We start from the raw sequence: 13,803 nt of genomic DNA on the forward strand, positions 1-13,803 counted from the left end.
TGCAAATACTTTCCTTCACAGGGTGTCTGGTCTTGGTCTTAAGAGAAGGTGAAGAAGTTGACACCATGACAGGTTCCCACGGTGGAAGAACTGCTTCTCTAAATTTAAAGGAGCCATGTTTGAGTTTGTAATGAGGATAATATCTTTTGGCTAGTTTGAGAAAGCCTGGAAATTCTGCAGTAGGCACTGGAGTCTGTTGCTAAGGATTGAGTTGCAGGGATTGCTTGTCTTGAAGACAAATGAAGAGCCATAACTTATAAAAAGCTTAAAAACCTGAAGAGGAACAGAACAAACATTTTTATTGTCAGATTTATGAAAAAGTGACATTATTTAGAAGGACAACTGCAGTGAAATAATGTTATCAAACATAAGTAAATCTGACATTTATCCAGGCACTGTGTTGTTTACACTAAGGATAATTTCAGTTAGCATTGCTTTTAGTTTAGAATATTCAACTAAATTCAAGACAATTCTATAGTAGTAGTAGTTTTCTAGAATTCAAGAACTGTAAAACCAAATTCAGAGCTCAGGAATCTCACAACAAGGCAATGACCTATAGAAATGTAATCGTAATCTGATGTATGGTCACTACATAATGACTCAGACAAAAAACCTAAAATTAATATCCAGTCCTCCTCAACCCCACTCGTCCACCACTACTTGGATACATACCATCATGTCATTTATACATCTCCAGTGAACTGCACATAGTGGCAGAGAGCAGTTGTTAGACAGGATTTGTAGCAGCAGGACTGGCTGAATAAAATAAACATTTATCTCATTACAGTGGCACCTCTCAAGGGGATGGATATATTAGGCAGCAAGCGAACAGTCAGTTCTTGAAAGTGATGAGTTGGAAGCAGGAAAAATAGCTAAATGTAAGGACCTGAGCGACTTTGACAAGGACCAAATTGTGATGGCTAGAAGACTGGGTCAAAGCATCTTGGAAACAAGAAGTCTTGTGGGGTGTTCCTGGTATGTAGTGGTTAGTAGCACCATAATTGGTCCAAGGATGGACAACCACTGAAGTGACAACAGGGTCATGGGCGTCCAAGTTTCATTGATGGGGAGCGAAGGTTAGCCAGTCTGGTCCGATCCCACAGAGGAACTACTGTAGCATAAATTGGTGAAAAGCTTAATGTTAGGCATGACAGAAGGGTTTTACAGCACACAGTACATTTCAGCTTGCAGAGTACCATGCTGACCCGTGTCTACCACCAAAGCATGGGCATATTAGCATCAGAACTGGCTTGTAGAGTGATGGAAGAAGATGAGCTGGTCCTTTGAATCATGCTTTCTTTTAGATCTGGGTGCGTGTGCATCATTTACCTGGGGATGAGATGGACGCAGGATATACCTTGGGAAGAATGGGATGCTGTTTGACGCTCTTGGCAATGTTCAGGGAAACCTTGAGTCCTGGCATTCATGTGGATAGTACTTTGACATGTACAACCTACCTAAATTTATTTGCTGACCACATACACCCCTTTATGGCAACAATATTCCTGGTTGGCAGTGGCCTCTTTTAGCAGGATAATGCGTTTTGCTGTACTGCAAAAAGTGTTCAGGAATGTTTTGATAAATATGACAAAGAGTTCAAGGTGTTGACATGGTCTACAAATTCCACAGGTCTCAGCCTGATTGAGCATCTCTTGTATGTGCTGGAAAAATGTCTCATCCATGTAGGCCCCACCTTGCAACTTACAGGACTTGAAGGATCTTCTGCTAACGTCTCAGTGCCAGATATTACAGGACACCATCAGAGTCTTGTGGAGTCTATGCTTCGACAGATCAGAGCTGTTTTAGTGGTACAAGAAGGATCTACACAATATTAGGCAGGTGCTTTTAATGTAGTGGCTGAGCAATGTAAATTCTACTTCAAGTGATAGTGAAGTACATGAAGATGATTTTGCATAAGCTGTAAACTCTGAAGCCACTTCTGAATTGTAAAAAGAGCTTGGAGCAACTTTTAAAATTGTAGTTCATTCATCTCCACAGACGTATCGCGTATAGACAATTTTTAACTGTTGCATACTGAAAGTGTTTGGAGCATACCAGAAGTGTTTTCAAACTCTGTGGCTGGAATGTAAATGTATCATGGCATTTGAAACTCCTGCTTCCTCTTTTCAATTGAATAAATCAGCCTTAAACATAAAATACCATATTTTCTGTATATTATGTTCAGGCACAGGATACAGATGATCCCGTATAGAATTTGAGTTTGTTTATAAGTGTTAATAAGTGCTGCATATTAATTGCAATTGTATCTGGGACATGCAAAGCAATTCATCCAGCACTGGACAATGAAACCAAACTACAGGTGCTCATGTGGTCTGATGTCAGTTAACTGCTGACTTTCTTTGCACTTCTGTTTACAATAATTGAAAAATCGTACGTGAAAATGTACCAGTCTACAAAGCTTTTATTTGAAATGGTTTATGGGTCATTCTGGATAGGGATTACAGTTGGAAAATGTTTCAGCTTCTCAGTTGACAGTAATTACCTGTCACTTTGAGCAGTAGTGATAAATCCTTTATGAAAATAAAACCAATGTCTACACTTTACATACATAAGCAGAGTGTTGTTGAGAAATCACATACTTTGACAATGAAGCCTCCTACAATTACTACAACAGGTAGTTTATTGGAAACTTGACAAAAGTGTTCAGAGTGTACAAATTGTTGAAAAATTAAACTTGCTAATGTGTTTCTATTTTTATTTTATTTAAATTTTAATTTTTGGTTTCATTTTTTTACTTTTACAGTAATAGCTGAAAATATCTGATATGGTGAAATTAACAATAGGTGTAAGAGTAATGTCTTTAATATTTTTTCCTTCCACTCTTTCTTTTTCTCAAATAGTTGAAAGATCAGACTCTCTGTGTTTTTTGATATTAGACTTGATATACTGTGCTCTGATATCTATCAAGTATACTTCTACTGTATGGTTTGGCATTGCCTACTCTGTTAAACTCTTTCTACAGGGTGGCACAGGGAAACAGGAAATTTTGGAACTAGGTGTTGGCGGACTTGGGGCCCTGGCAGTTGTTTGGGACCAATGCAACCTGGTTCAGAACCCCCTGCAAATAGTTATAATGGAGCCGTGGAGTGGTGTGCAATGAGCGTTCGCTGTGAAAGCCTTTTACAGTATAAAAATGGTGCTAGTGTGATTGCTGCACAAAGGGAATTTCGGCATCATTAACAGTTAGGACGTCGTGATTGTGTCCAGTCTGTTCATGTGATTACAACATGCGTGCATAATTTTGAAGAAACTAATTCAGCCTTTAAAAAGAAGTCCCCAGGTGGTGCCACTTTGCATACTGCCTAACAATCGATGGCAGCTATGCAGTGATTGTTTGGAAGGCGCGTCATTTCACGCAATGGTGACATTCCATGGCCTCCGAGATCCCCAGATCTCACTGTTTATGATTTTTTTCTTTGGGGGCATCTTAAAATCCGAGAGTACCACATACATCCTGCAACCATTGCTGAACTAAAGGGGAGCATTGAAGAGGAAATTGCTGGCATTCCTCCTGAAATGTTACGTCAAGCAATGCAGAATTTCCACAACAGGCTGTCGGCATGTGTACAGAGAAATAAACAAGACTTTCATGATGTTTTCTTCAAAACATAAAATGAATATTGAATGAATATTGATTACCATCATTAATTGCATATCCTGTACAATACATTTCATCATTAAATGTATTTTGTAATGTGTTTATTCGTGTATTGAACGTCATTTGAAAATTGTCTGTCTCCCTGAGCCACTCTGTATATATCATTTGTCATCTCAGAGGCTGTTTCTATGGTTTTTGCTGCTATCCATTGTAATAAGTGGAGACCAGAGGCGTGGAAAGGTTTGGGGCAGCCACCCGTTTAATTCGGTTTCCTGGCTGCAAAAGTCTTTGAGGCATTGTAAACAGTTTATACAACAGAGTCCAAAACAGAACTGCCTGCCAGAGCAAAGGTAGTGTGCTTTATAGCACAGAGGGTGGAAGTGATGTCGTCCTCTGGGCCGGAACTGGAAGTGACATTATCCTTGGGGCCGGAACCGGAAGTGACCTCATCCTTGGGGCCGGAACCGGAAATGATGTGTCCTTCCTGGAAATGGCGGCTCCTGGTGGGATTTCCCGGGTAAGACCTGCAGAGAACTCAGAAAGAGCATCAGCGTACCACAACGGGGCAGATGTATAAGCAGTATTTTCTAAGCCCTTCAGCTGCCTCCCATGCACACGTGTGTGACACCATACATCTATTGCATACTCTGACATAACTTGCTGCTCTTGTGTGGCAAAGTATTTGGTTTAGGCGATTCCTAACCTTTGACTTTGTACAGTACTTTTTCCGTGTTTCCTTCAGAACACCTAGCTGTGTAAATGGTTTACAGGTACAATGAGTTCAGGTGCAACCTCAGGTTCTTTTTTTGTCTCCATTCTGTCGTGGTAGATAAAACATAAGACATCAGACAGATGAGCCCCTCTTCTGTTTGCAACATGCAAAACATCTGCATCCTTATTCCTTGTTGCTACATTATATGCATTTAATGTCTGGCTAAGACCTCTTTGGTCCCCTCCTGCTCCTACGAATTAAGTCAAAAAAACTTGTTTGATTTTGTCAGGGCGATTCACGGTTATTTGGAATGAGTCTCTGGGTATGTCAGACTATATAACTTGAAGTCACAAGATACATTGGTCTTCCATTTGGTCTGATATAATAATAAACTCCTGATCTCTTTCCCTTGCAGCAGCTTTTTACTCTTTGGATAGAGTCACCCATTTTTGCCACTTCCTCTCAACGTCACTCATTGAATTGACCACTCTTATAGCTGAAGTGTTGTGCTAGGAAAATGTGGTGGTGGTCGCTATCGTATTGATCTGGTTTAGTAACAGCAGCCTATTTGTTTTAAGAATTTGGTTTAGCAAAGTGCACATTCATTTATGATTATTTTTACTCATCAGCTGCCAAACACACAAAGTAATCAGTCAATAGCATTACAGTTATAAACCTTTTTCACATGGTCCGGGTGGGCGCATAAAGTCGCTATCACAGTGCTGTTGCTTGTGTAGAACATCGGACAACAGACTAGGCTGATAAAACCAATTTTCATATTTTATTTAGTATTTAGTTTTATTTAGTATTTTTATGATCAATTTTGATTTCTTTGATCCTTCTTCTACATGTTTTCCTATTTTTAATTTTTCTTCCTAATCCTACCAACCTCTGGATATACAGAAACAAACATACTTGTCCTTTTATTAAGGTGGATATGTTAAGGGTGGGTACAACTGATAGAAAAATAACAGTCTATTAAGGTATTTTTCTATATAATTATTTGTAAAAATTCTCAGTTTGTTACAGCAACCACAATGAAATCAACAGCAAAGTTATACTGAATTATATTGTGCATTGGATTTTCCCAAAGGACCTCAAAGACCATTAGCACAAGAGAACCAATTATCACTGTGACTGTTGAAAAAGGTCTGTCTTTAATCTAAAGGACAATAAAAAATCTGAGCTCTTGACAGTGGAGGGCAAACCATTGTACAGGACAAGAATTAAAACCGACAAGAAATATACCTCCAAATGTCCACCTAAAGATTTTTGGAATTTTTTAAGATTTCTCAGTTTATTGACCACAAGCTGACAAGCACATATTCAAGACACTTTGGTGGAAATCTGATTTATTTCTTCAAGGTCAATGTATATATTTTATAATCTATTGCATATGTGATATGATCACATTGCTTATTTGTATAAATGCAAGGGAAAAGACAACATATTATTTTGATTTATGCATTACCGCTTATCTTGTGTCTGACAGTTCTGATCTTAATGCACTTCTTTCCCTTAAATTCTAAACTATTAAAACAAACTCAATCCAATGGAGAATATTTTTCAAACTCAACCAGTCAAAGACACTATTTTAACTAATACATTTTTAACTGGTTTCTATAGTACAAGAAAATTTACACTAAAGGTCACGTCTCCAGGGATTATTCCTATGACGTATATGGATCTCCAAGCTGGAGATTCTCCTGGTGTTGCTTTCTTAGGAACACCTGGATTGGAGTCAGCCACTGGAGGCTCAACAAAAGTAGGAACAACATCATCAAGGGCACTGTCATCCTTATTTGAATCAGTTGACACCTAAGAGCCTTGTGAAGTTAAAAACTGATCAACATAAACAGGAATCTTACACTAGCACAAGATGCATATGAACTCCACCGAACTACATTAAATCTCTTGGCACGTTTGGGATGTGTAACACCAACATCAGATTTTCTAATCTGGAAGCATATATTTTATTCCTTCAGTTGTTGCAAGTTGTAATTAGCAAATAAATCTTATATATTTTGAATTCACTAATGCTAGGCTAATTCAACTTTGTCTCTTAAGAAACAGTTCCAACTTTTTTCCAGTCTTCCTCATGTAACAATGAAAGTACTGCTATTTCTGAAATAAGAATGCCTTGAAAATTCTTTTTATTCCAAGCATTGGACTGCACACTCATTTACTTGTTTTCAAGCCTAATGGTACGTTGTTGAATAATTATGATAAATTCTTTACTATTGCCAAATAGCAGTTTTGTTTTTTATTCCATAAAGATAAAGATACCGCCTATTCATGACCAACATATGTCTCTCTGTATATATAAAATCCAACATCTGTCTGTCTGTCTCTCTGTCCGCTTTTCTCGAGAGAACTACTTAATGGATTTAGATTGGGGTTTTTTTCTATAATTTCCTTGAACATTCTGGTTGATTTTGCGACTTCTCTCATTGCGCTATGTATCATAGTTCGCTTGCAATACCAATTTATTTGCACAAATCTGAGAGACATGCTGCAGGCCGAGGGGAGGGGGGGTGGGGACCTCCTCACTCACTCCCCAGCCTCTGCTTAGGTAGCAAGTGAGAGAACTACTTAACGGATTTACAGTAGATTGGGTTTTTTCTATAATTTGCTTGAACATTCTGGTTGATTTTGCGACTTCTTTCATCACGCTAAGAATCATAGTTCACATGCAGGAGCGATATATTCACACTAATCTGAGACAAAGGCTGCGGGCTGAGGGGAGGAGGAAGCGTGACATCAGGAGTGGGGAGCTGGGCAGGGGCCTCCTCACTGTCCTGTTTCACTACTACATGGGCGGAGCCACGGGGGATGGCTAGTTAACAATAAAAAACAGTATTCCCTGATTTTAAGGCAAGTAGTGGCAAGTTGGAATTGATAGTCAGAAATTAGAAATACTCATCAGGCAACAGTCAATACAAATAGCAAGCATTCATGAACAAAATAAACAAAAATCAAACTTGGATACCTGTTACAGAATCTTAGGTAGCTTTTCATTTACTTCTTTTCTTCTCATCCTTGAAAAATATTGAGTCTACTATATCACAACTTACCTTCTTTAATGTAAAGGAGCCCTTAGATAACTGTATTTCATGTATATGTTTGGCTCCTAAATGAGGTACAAGAAAAATAACAGAAGTTAAAAGTTAGATAAAAGATACCAAAAGAAATCTGTAGTAAAATAACACAAAACAAAGAACATAGGCAGACAGCCAGCTAGATCGTGTGTAGGCTACTTTTCCCAATAATTCATTATCACTACTTTACTTTTTGTCTGATTTAAATTATGAGAAGCACTGTGAGCACTGAACCTGACTTAGACAGTAAGCATTGCAGGTTCACCTTCATTTTTTTTGTGATTATCCTAGATGCTGATAAAAACATGACCTCGATAATCAAATGAGAGAAGATTATACAAAATACACAAAAAGTTCATTAATAATTTATAAAACTATAAAATAGTATTTTTTTTTTCTAAACATGAAAAGTGTGAGTACTTTTGTTATCTGCTACAATGTGTTTTAGAGAGTTCATTTCCTAGCTGTTGTTATTACTTGGCTAATGTTTTTTATCCAAGGCAACATACAACATGTGAGATACAGTTGGTTACATTTCTTTTGTTTTCACCAATTGGATTACCGGCAGGTGAAGTGAAATGTTCATGGTTAGTAGCAGGATTTGAGCCTTCAATTTCAGGGTTGGAGGTTTACACTCTTAACCATTATGACACATTAGAACATTAGAACACTCTAGATTAGAACAGGCCATTCAGCCCAACAAAGTTCGCCAGTCCTATCCACTTGTTTCCTCCAAGAAAACATCAAGTCGAGTTTTGAAAGTCCCTAATGTCTTACCGTCTATCACACTACTTGGTAGCTTATTCCAAGTGTCTATTGTTCTTTGTGTGAAGAAAAACTTCCTAATGTTTCTGCGAAATTTACCCTTAACAAGTTTCCAACTGTGTCCCCATGTTCTTGATGAACTCATTTTAAAATACAAGTCTCGATCCACTGTACTAATTCCCTTCATAATTTTAAACACTTCAATCATGTCACCTCTTAATCTTCTTTTGCTTAAACTGTAAAGGCTCAGCTCTTTTAATCTTTCCTCATAATTCAACCCCTGTAGCCCTGGAATCAGCCTAGTCGCTCTTCTCTGGATCTTTTCTAGCGCTGCTATGTCCTTTTTGTAGCCTGGAGACCAAAACTGCACACAGTACTCAAGATGAGGCCTCACCAGTGCATTATAAAGGTTGAGCATAACCTCCTTGGACTTGTACTCCACAGATCGTGCTATATAACCTAACATTCTGTTAGCCTTCTTAATGGCTTCTGAACACTGTTGGGAAGTTGATAGCTTAGAGTCCACTATGACTCCTAAATCCTTCTCATAAGGTGTACTCTCGATTTTCCAACCGGCCATTGTGTATTCAAACCTAATATTTTTACTTCCTATGTGTAATACTTTACATTTACTGACATTAAATTTCATCAGCCACAAATCTGGCCAAGCCTGTATGCTATTCAAGTCCTTCTGTAATGATATAACGTATTCCAAATTATCTGCTAATCCACCTCTCTTGGTATCATCTGCAAACTTAACCAGCTTGTTACTTATATTCCTATCTAAATCATTTATATATATTAAAAATAGCAGTAGCCCTAGCACTGACCCCTGTGGAACACCACTCTTAACATCGGCCAGTTCTGATGAGGTTCCTCGCACCATCACCCTCTGCTTCCTGTGTTTGAGCCAATTCTGCACCCATCTAAAAACATCACCCTGAACTCCCACTCCTTTTAACTTGATGCCCAACCTCTCATGTGGCACCTTATCAAATGCTCTCTGAAAGTCCAGATAAATAATATCATAAGTTCCACTTTGATCGTATGCTTTTGTTGCAACCTCATAGAATTCCAACATGTTAGTAAAACACGACCTCCCTCTTCTGAACCCATGCTGACTGTTCAGAATAACTCCTGTCCTTGCCATGTGTTTCTCAATCTTATCCTTAATAATTCCTTCCATTAATTTTCCTGTGATGCATGTTAAGCTTACTGGCCTATAGTTGCTTGGATCTGCCCTGTCACCCTTTTTATATAATGGGATGATATTTGCCATTTTCCAGTCCTTCCAGTGCTCAGTGACTTCTTAAAAATATGTGTCAAGGCTTTATATATGTACTCACTAGCCTCCTTAAGAACACGAGGATAAATATTATCTGGGCCTGGTGATTTGTTTGATTTCATCTTATTTAATCTGAGCAGCACTTCTCCCTCTACAATTTCCAAATCCCTCAGTACCTCCTTAGTAGTTACGTTTACCTCTGGGAGGTTATCCACTTGCTCACTTGTAAACACCTCAGAAAAATGTAAGTTTAGGGCATCTGCTATTTCATTGTCTGTATCTTTTAATTCCACTTTACTATTCCTGATGAACTTCACCTCCTCCTTAACTGTTCTTTTACTTCTAAAATACTGAAAGAATCTCTTGGGGTCTTCTTTCACCTTATCTGCTATATTTCTCCCCAACTGTCTTTTAGCCTCTCTGATATCCTTCTTAATGGCTGCCCTCATGTTCTCATACGCACCACGATTCACTTTGCAGTCATTAGTCTTATATGCCTTATACAGTAGTTTTTTCCTTTGCAATTTCTTTTTTAAATCTTTATTAATCCATCGTGGAGTTTTTTTAGTTTCCTATTAATTCCAAATTTAGGTGTGTATCTGTCCTGCATTACATGTAAAACATTTTTAAACCTGTTCCACTGCTCCTCGACTGTCTCCACATTTAAAAGCTTATCCCAGTCCATCCTACTTAGACTTTGTCACATCTGCTCAAAATTTGCCCTACCAAAGTTCAACTTAATAATTTTAGTCTTTGCATCTGTAACTCTTACAAAATACTGAGAATTGTATTATATTATGGTCACTTGACCCTAGTGGTTCAATCACCTCTACACCCTCAATTCTATCCTGATTATTACAGAATACTAAATCCAGACAGGCTTCAACCCGTGTTGGTGCTTTAACATGTTGTGTTAAAAAGCAGTCGCTGATTGCTTCTAAAAACTCCTGCTCTTGTGCTCCTCCATCTGCAAGGTTATCCTTGCATATGGAGGATACATATTACTGTACATCTTTATGAAGGCACAGGTTTATCATGAGGCATCTGACTGTCCATCAGTTGGTTCTTTTTCCTGTTAGTCAGGAAATCCAAAAGCCATGAGACTTTAACTTCACTATGTTCTCCCAATATGAATGGCAGAGAAATTAATTGTAAGATTATTTTCGTAGAGGCTAACTAAGACCAACTGATTTTCACCGAAACCTTTTTTTATTAATCTGAGGTAAATTTTGAGTATTAGTTATCTAATTGTGTTTCTTATCGGCCTGATTATGTATTTTATTTAAACTAAGAGTTCATTTTTAGTATATGCCTTGTTTTCTAAAAAAATGCTTGTCCATATAATTGCAGTTCATGACTTCCATTACTGGCACTCCATCCAGCATTGTTTCACACTTTGCATTTGAATCTTCCAGAATAGGCATTGCATCTCCATGACTTCAGATGAATAAGGGGACTAGAAAATGTGTGGATGGGATTCAACCACACAGAACCACATTATTTCTGCTTGTTCCAGGCACACCCTTTTTATTGGTAAAGATTGGAAAGCTTTGATGACAAAAGCTTAGTGTAGTCAAGCATGAAGAGATGCTAATTATCGTTAATACCTCATCATCATGTTTTAAAGGGATGGCTTTAATGGTTATTATAAAATATACATTATGTCTGACAATTATAAGCTGACAACAGAAGCATTCACAGTAAGGTGTTGGCACAGTGGTTACTGTAGCACTTTATAGCTCTAGGAGACCACATTTAAATCTCAGCTTGGGCACCGCTTATGTGTTTTTTGCATGTTATTCTTCCATTATTGTCATATTTTTTATGGTTCTCAACAAATACCAACACAATCCAAAAATATAGTCCAGACTACCAGATGAAATTAATCATTAGTTATGGAAAAATACCCAAGTGAACAGCCCCTTGGAAAAATGTTATTTTTGCCCTACCATATTGTTGAATGACTGGTTATGATTTGATGAAAGAAGCCCACACCTTGTGAAGACAACTACTTCAAACAAACATTTCATATGATGAACAAAGGACATACATCCAGGAAAGAACTATAAAACCTATATAAAACTGTAACAGTCTTTGGCCATTACACCACACTGCCTGCTATAATGACAATTTGGTGTTAACATCTGTTCATTTTCTAAGCGTGATTCTTCCTTTACAGATTACTTCACAATGTTGGAGATCATTCCAGTTTTATCAGGCAATGGGCAGAAAACCCGTCATTGATGGGCCTCAAGAGCTAATCATGACTATAACCATATAACCATGGCCCACACTCAATCATATCAAACCAATGCTCAGACTAATAAATTAACATAACTTGCCAAAATTTTTTAAGGGTGGGAAGAAAGTGCATCCAACAATGCACACATTAGCATGGGAGAGTGTGCAGATTGTTCAGAGATTGACACCACAAAACGAGGAAACACAGGTCCTAGGAACTGACAGGCAATGCCACTGCACCACCATGCCATCTGGGGTATAAAAATCAACTGCTGGACCATTTCAATAATTTTCCTCTACTGGATCAGTCTTTTATGTGCATTGAGTTTGGTTTTTAATTTTTTTCAGCATTTTTACCTTTTTAAAGAAAAGACAAAGCAAAATTACACCTTTTATTGGCTAACTAAAAAGATTACAATATGCAATCTTTCAAGGCAACTCAGGCCCCTTCTTCAGGCAACAGGGTTGGAGCAAAAACCTGCAGCCACTGCGGACTTCAGGACTGAGTTTGCCAACCCCTGCCTTAGACAGATAGATTGGGTGCAGGAAGTATCTGCTCCTTAACCTTACATGCTAATATTCACTTCCGTGAACCTGGTCTACCAACACTAACTTTCCACCCCAGCTTCAAAGGAGTTTCTGAATATAATATTGATTATGTTACATAGAACAGATGTAATGCAGATTGGTCTATAATGTAGGTTATTTAGGGTCCATGTTATCTCTTCTGCTGAAACATTTAATCATGGCTGACTTTATGACCTTATTCCTAGGAATCCCAAGCTAAATTGCATTATTTTATGTTAATTACACCATACTTTGTTGACCAAACCTGCTTGTACTTCCCAGTTTCCAGTTTTCTTATAATTATACCCTAATTTCAAAATAATACATTTACACCAGCAACTAAGGCAATGTTCATTGGCATTTTTGAATCCTTTCATCTAAAAATATCATCAAACTTACTTTGTCCTGTTCAGGGTCATGGAGGCAGAAGGTGCAAGAAGTAGCTATTCATTTGCAGTGTGTGCTCATTCCTACAGAGACAATTTAGACTGGTTAAATTGCCTAATGCATACATTTTTGGAACATGGGAGGGAAACACAAAGAAACACAGGGAGAATGTGCAAACACCACAAAGACAGTGACCTGGCCAGGATTCAGTCCTAAGATTCTGGAGCTGTGATGCAGTTGTGCTAACCACTGTGCCCCTATGCTGCTCATAATATTTTTAAGCAGTTTTATTTAAAATTAATTGTCAGCTGACTTTTTTTTTAAATCCGGTCAAACCTGAAATAGCAGGTGGTGTCCTATGAAAAAGAAAATTTTCACAGATGTTTTTAAGCAGTTGGTTATAAATTGTTCTGTGAATTTATTTGAATGAGATCACTGGAAGCTAAATAAAATATTCCTTGGAGAAATACAGTATGTAATGAAAATGGGATTTCAGTGCACTGAGTGGAGATGTCATATTGTTATCTGTGCGGGTAATACTGTTAAAAAGCTCCAGGCAGGCTTGTTAATTTGATAATGTTAACATGTACTGAAAATGGTAATTTGCTGTGCAGCATATTTCTAACATTGCTATCCGTGACACAAATGAATACTGTAGAGGTGAGAGTTTCAAGACTTCTTTACCTTGCCTTTACATGTCGAAAAATGTATTTTCTTGTTATTTATGCAATTTGTCTACAGTTACCCAAAGAGTATATTTTATTTTGCATAAACATAAGGTTCTTTTGACATATATTCATCAGGCATCCCAGATTCTCCCTCTTTGTCTTATATATCAACTCCATTTAAGATGTACCAACTTATTCTTTTAAAAAAAATTTTTGGTGTTGCTTCCTTACTTGCTCAACGTTTGTCTGTCCATAGTCATGTTAAATTTCTACAGTTTCCTTCTGCGCACCTAAAATGTGAATGATAGGTAAATCAGTAAGTCTGAATTGTTCCAGTGTGTATGCAATGCCTTTGCCATCCCATTCAGCGCTCCCCATGCTTTGAGCAGATGCTGTCAGGGCAGGTTGTGCCTCCCTTTAACCTTGTTTTTGAAGAAGAAACATCTAAAACTGAAACAGTT

At 37.8% G+C, this 13,803-nt stretch overlaps 1 protein-coding gene across 4 annotated transcripts in view; it reads left to right on the forward strand.

The window, feature by feature from the left end:
• Positions 1-13,803, forward strand: part of fgf14 (fibroblast growth factor 14) — an 813,860-nt gene that overhangs the window by 564,907 nt on the left and 235,150 nt on the right. The gene's annotated exons all lie outside the window — the stretch shown is intronic.

The sequence above is a fragment of the Polypterus senegalus genome, chromosome 2 (genome assembly GCF_016835505.1).
Source record: "Polypterus senegalus isolate Bchr_013 chromosome 2, ASM1683550v1, whole genome shotgun sequence".
Lineage (NCBI taxonomy): Eukaryota > Metazoa > Chordata > Cladistia > Polypteriformes > Polypteridae > Polypterus > Polypterus senegalus.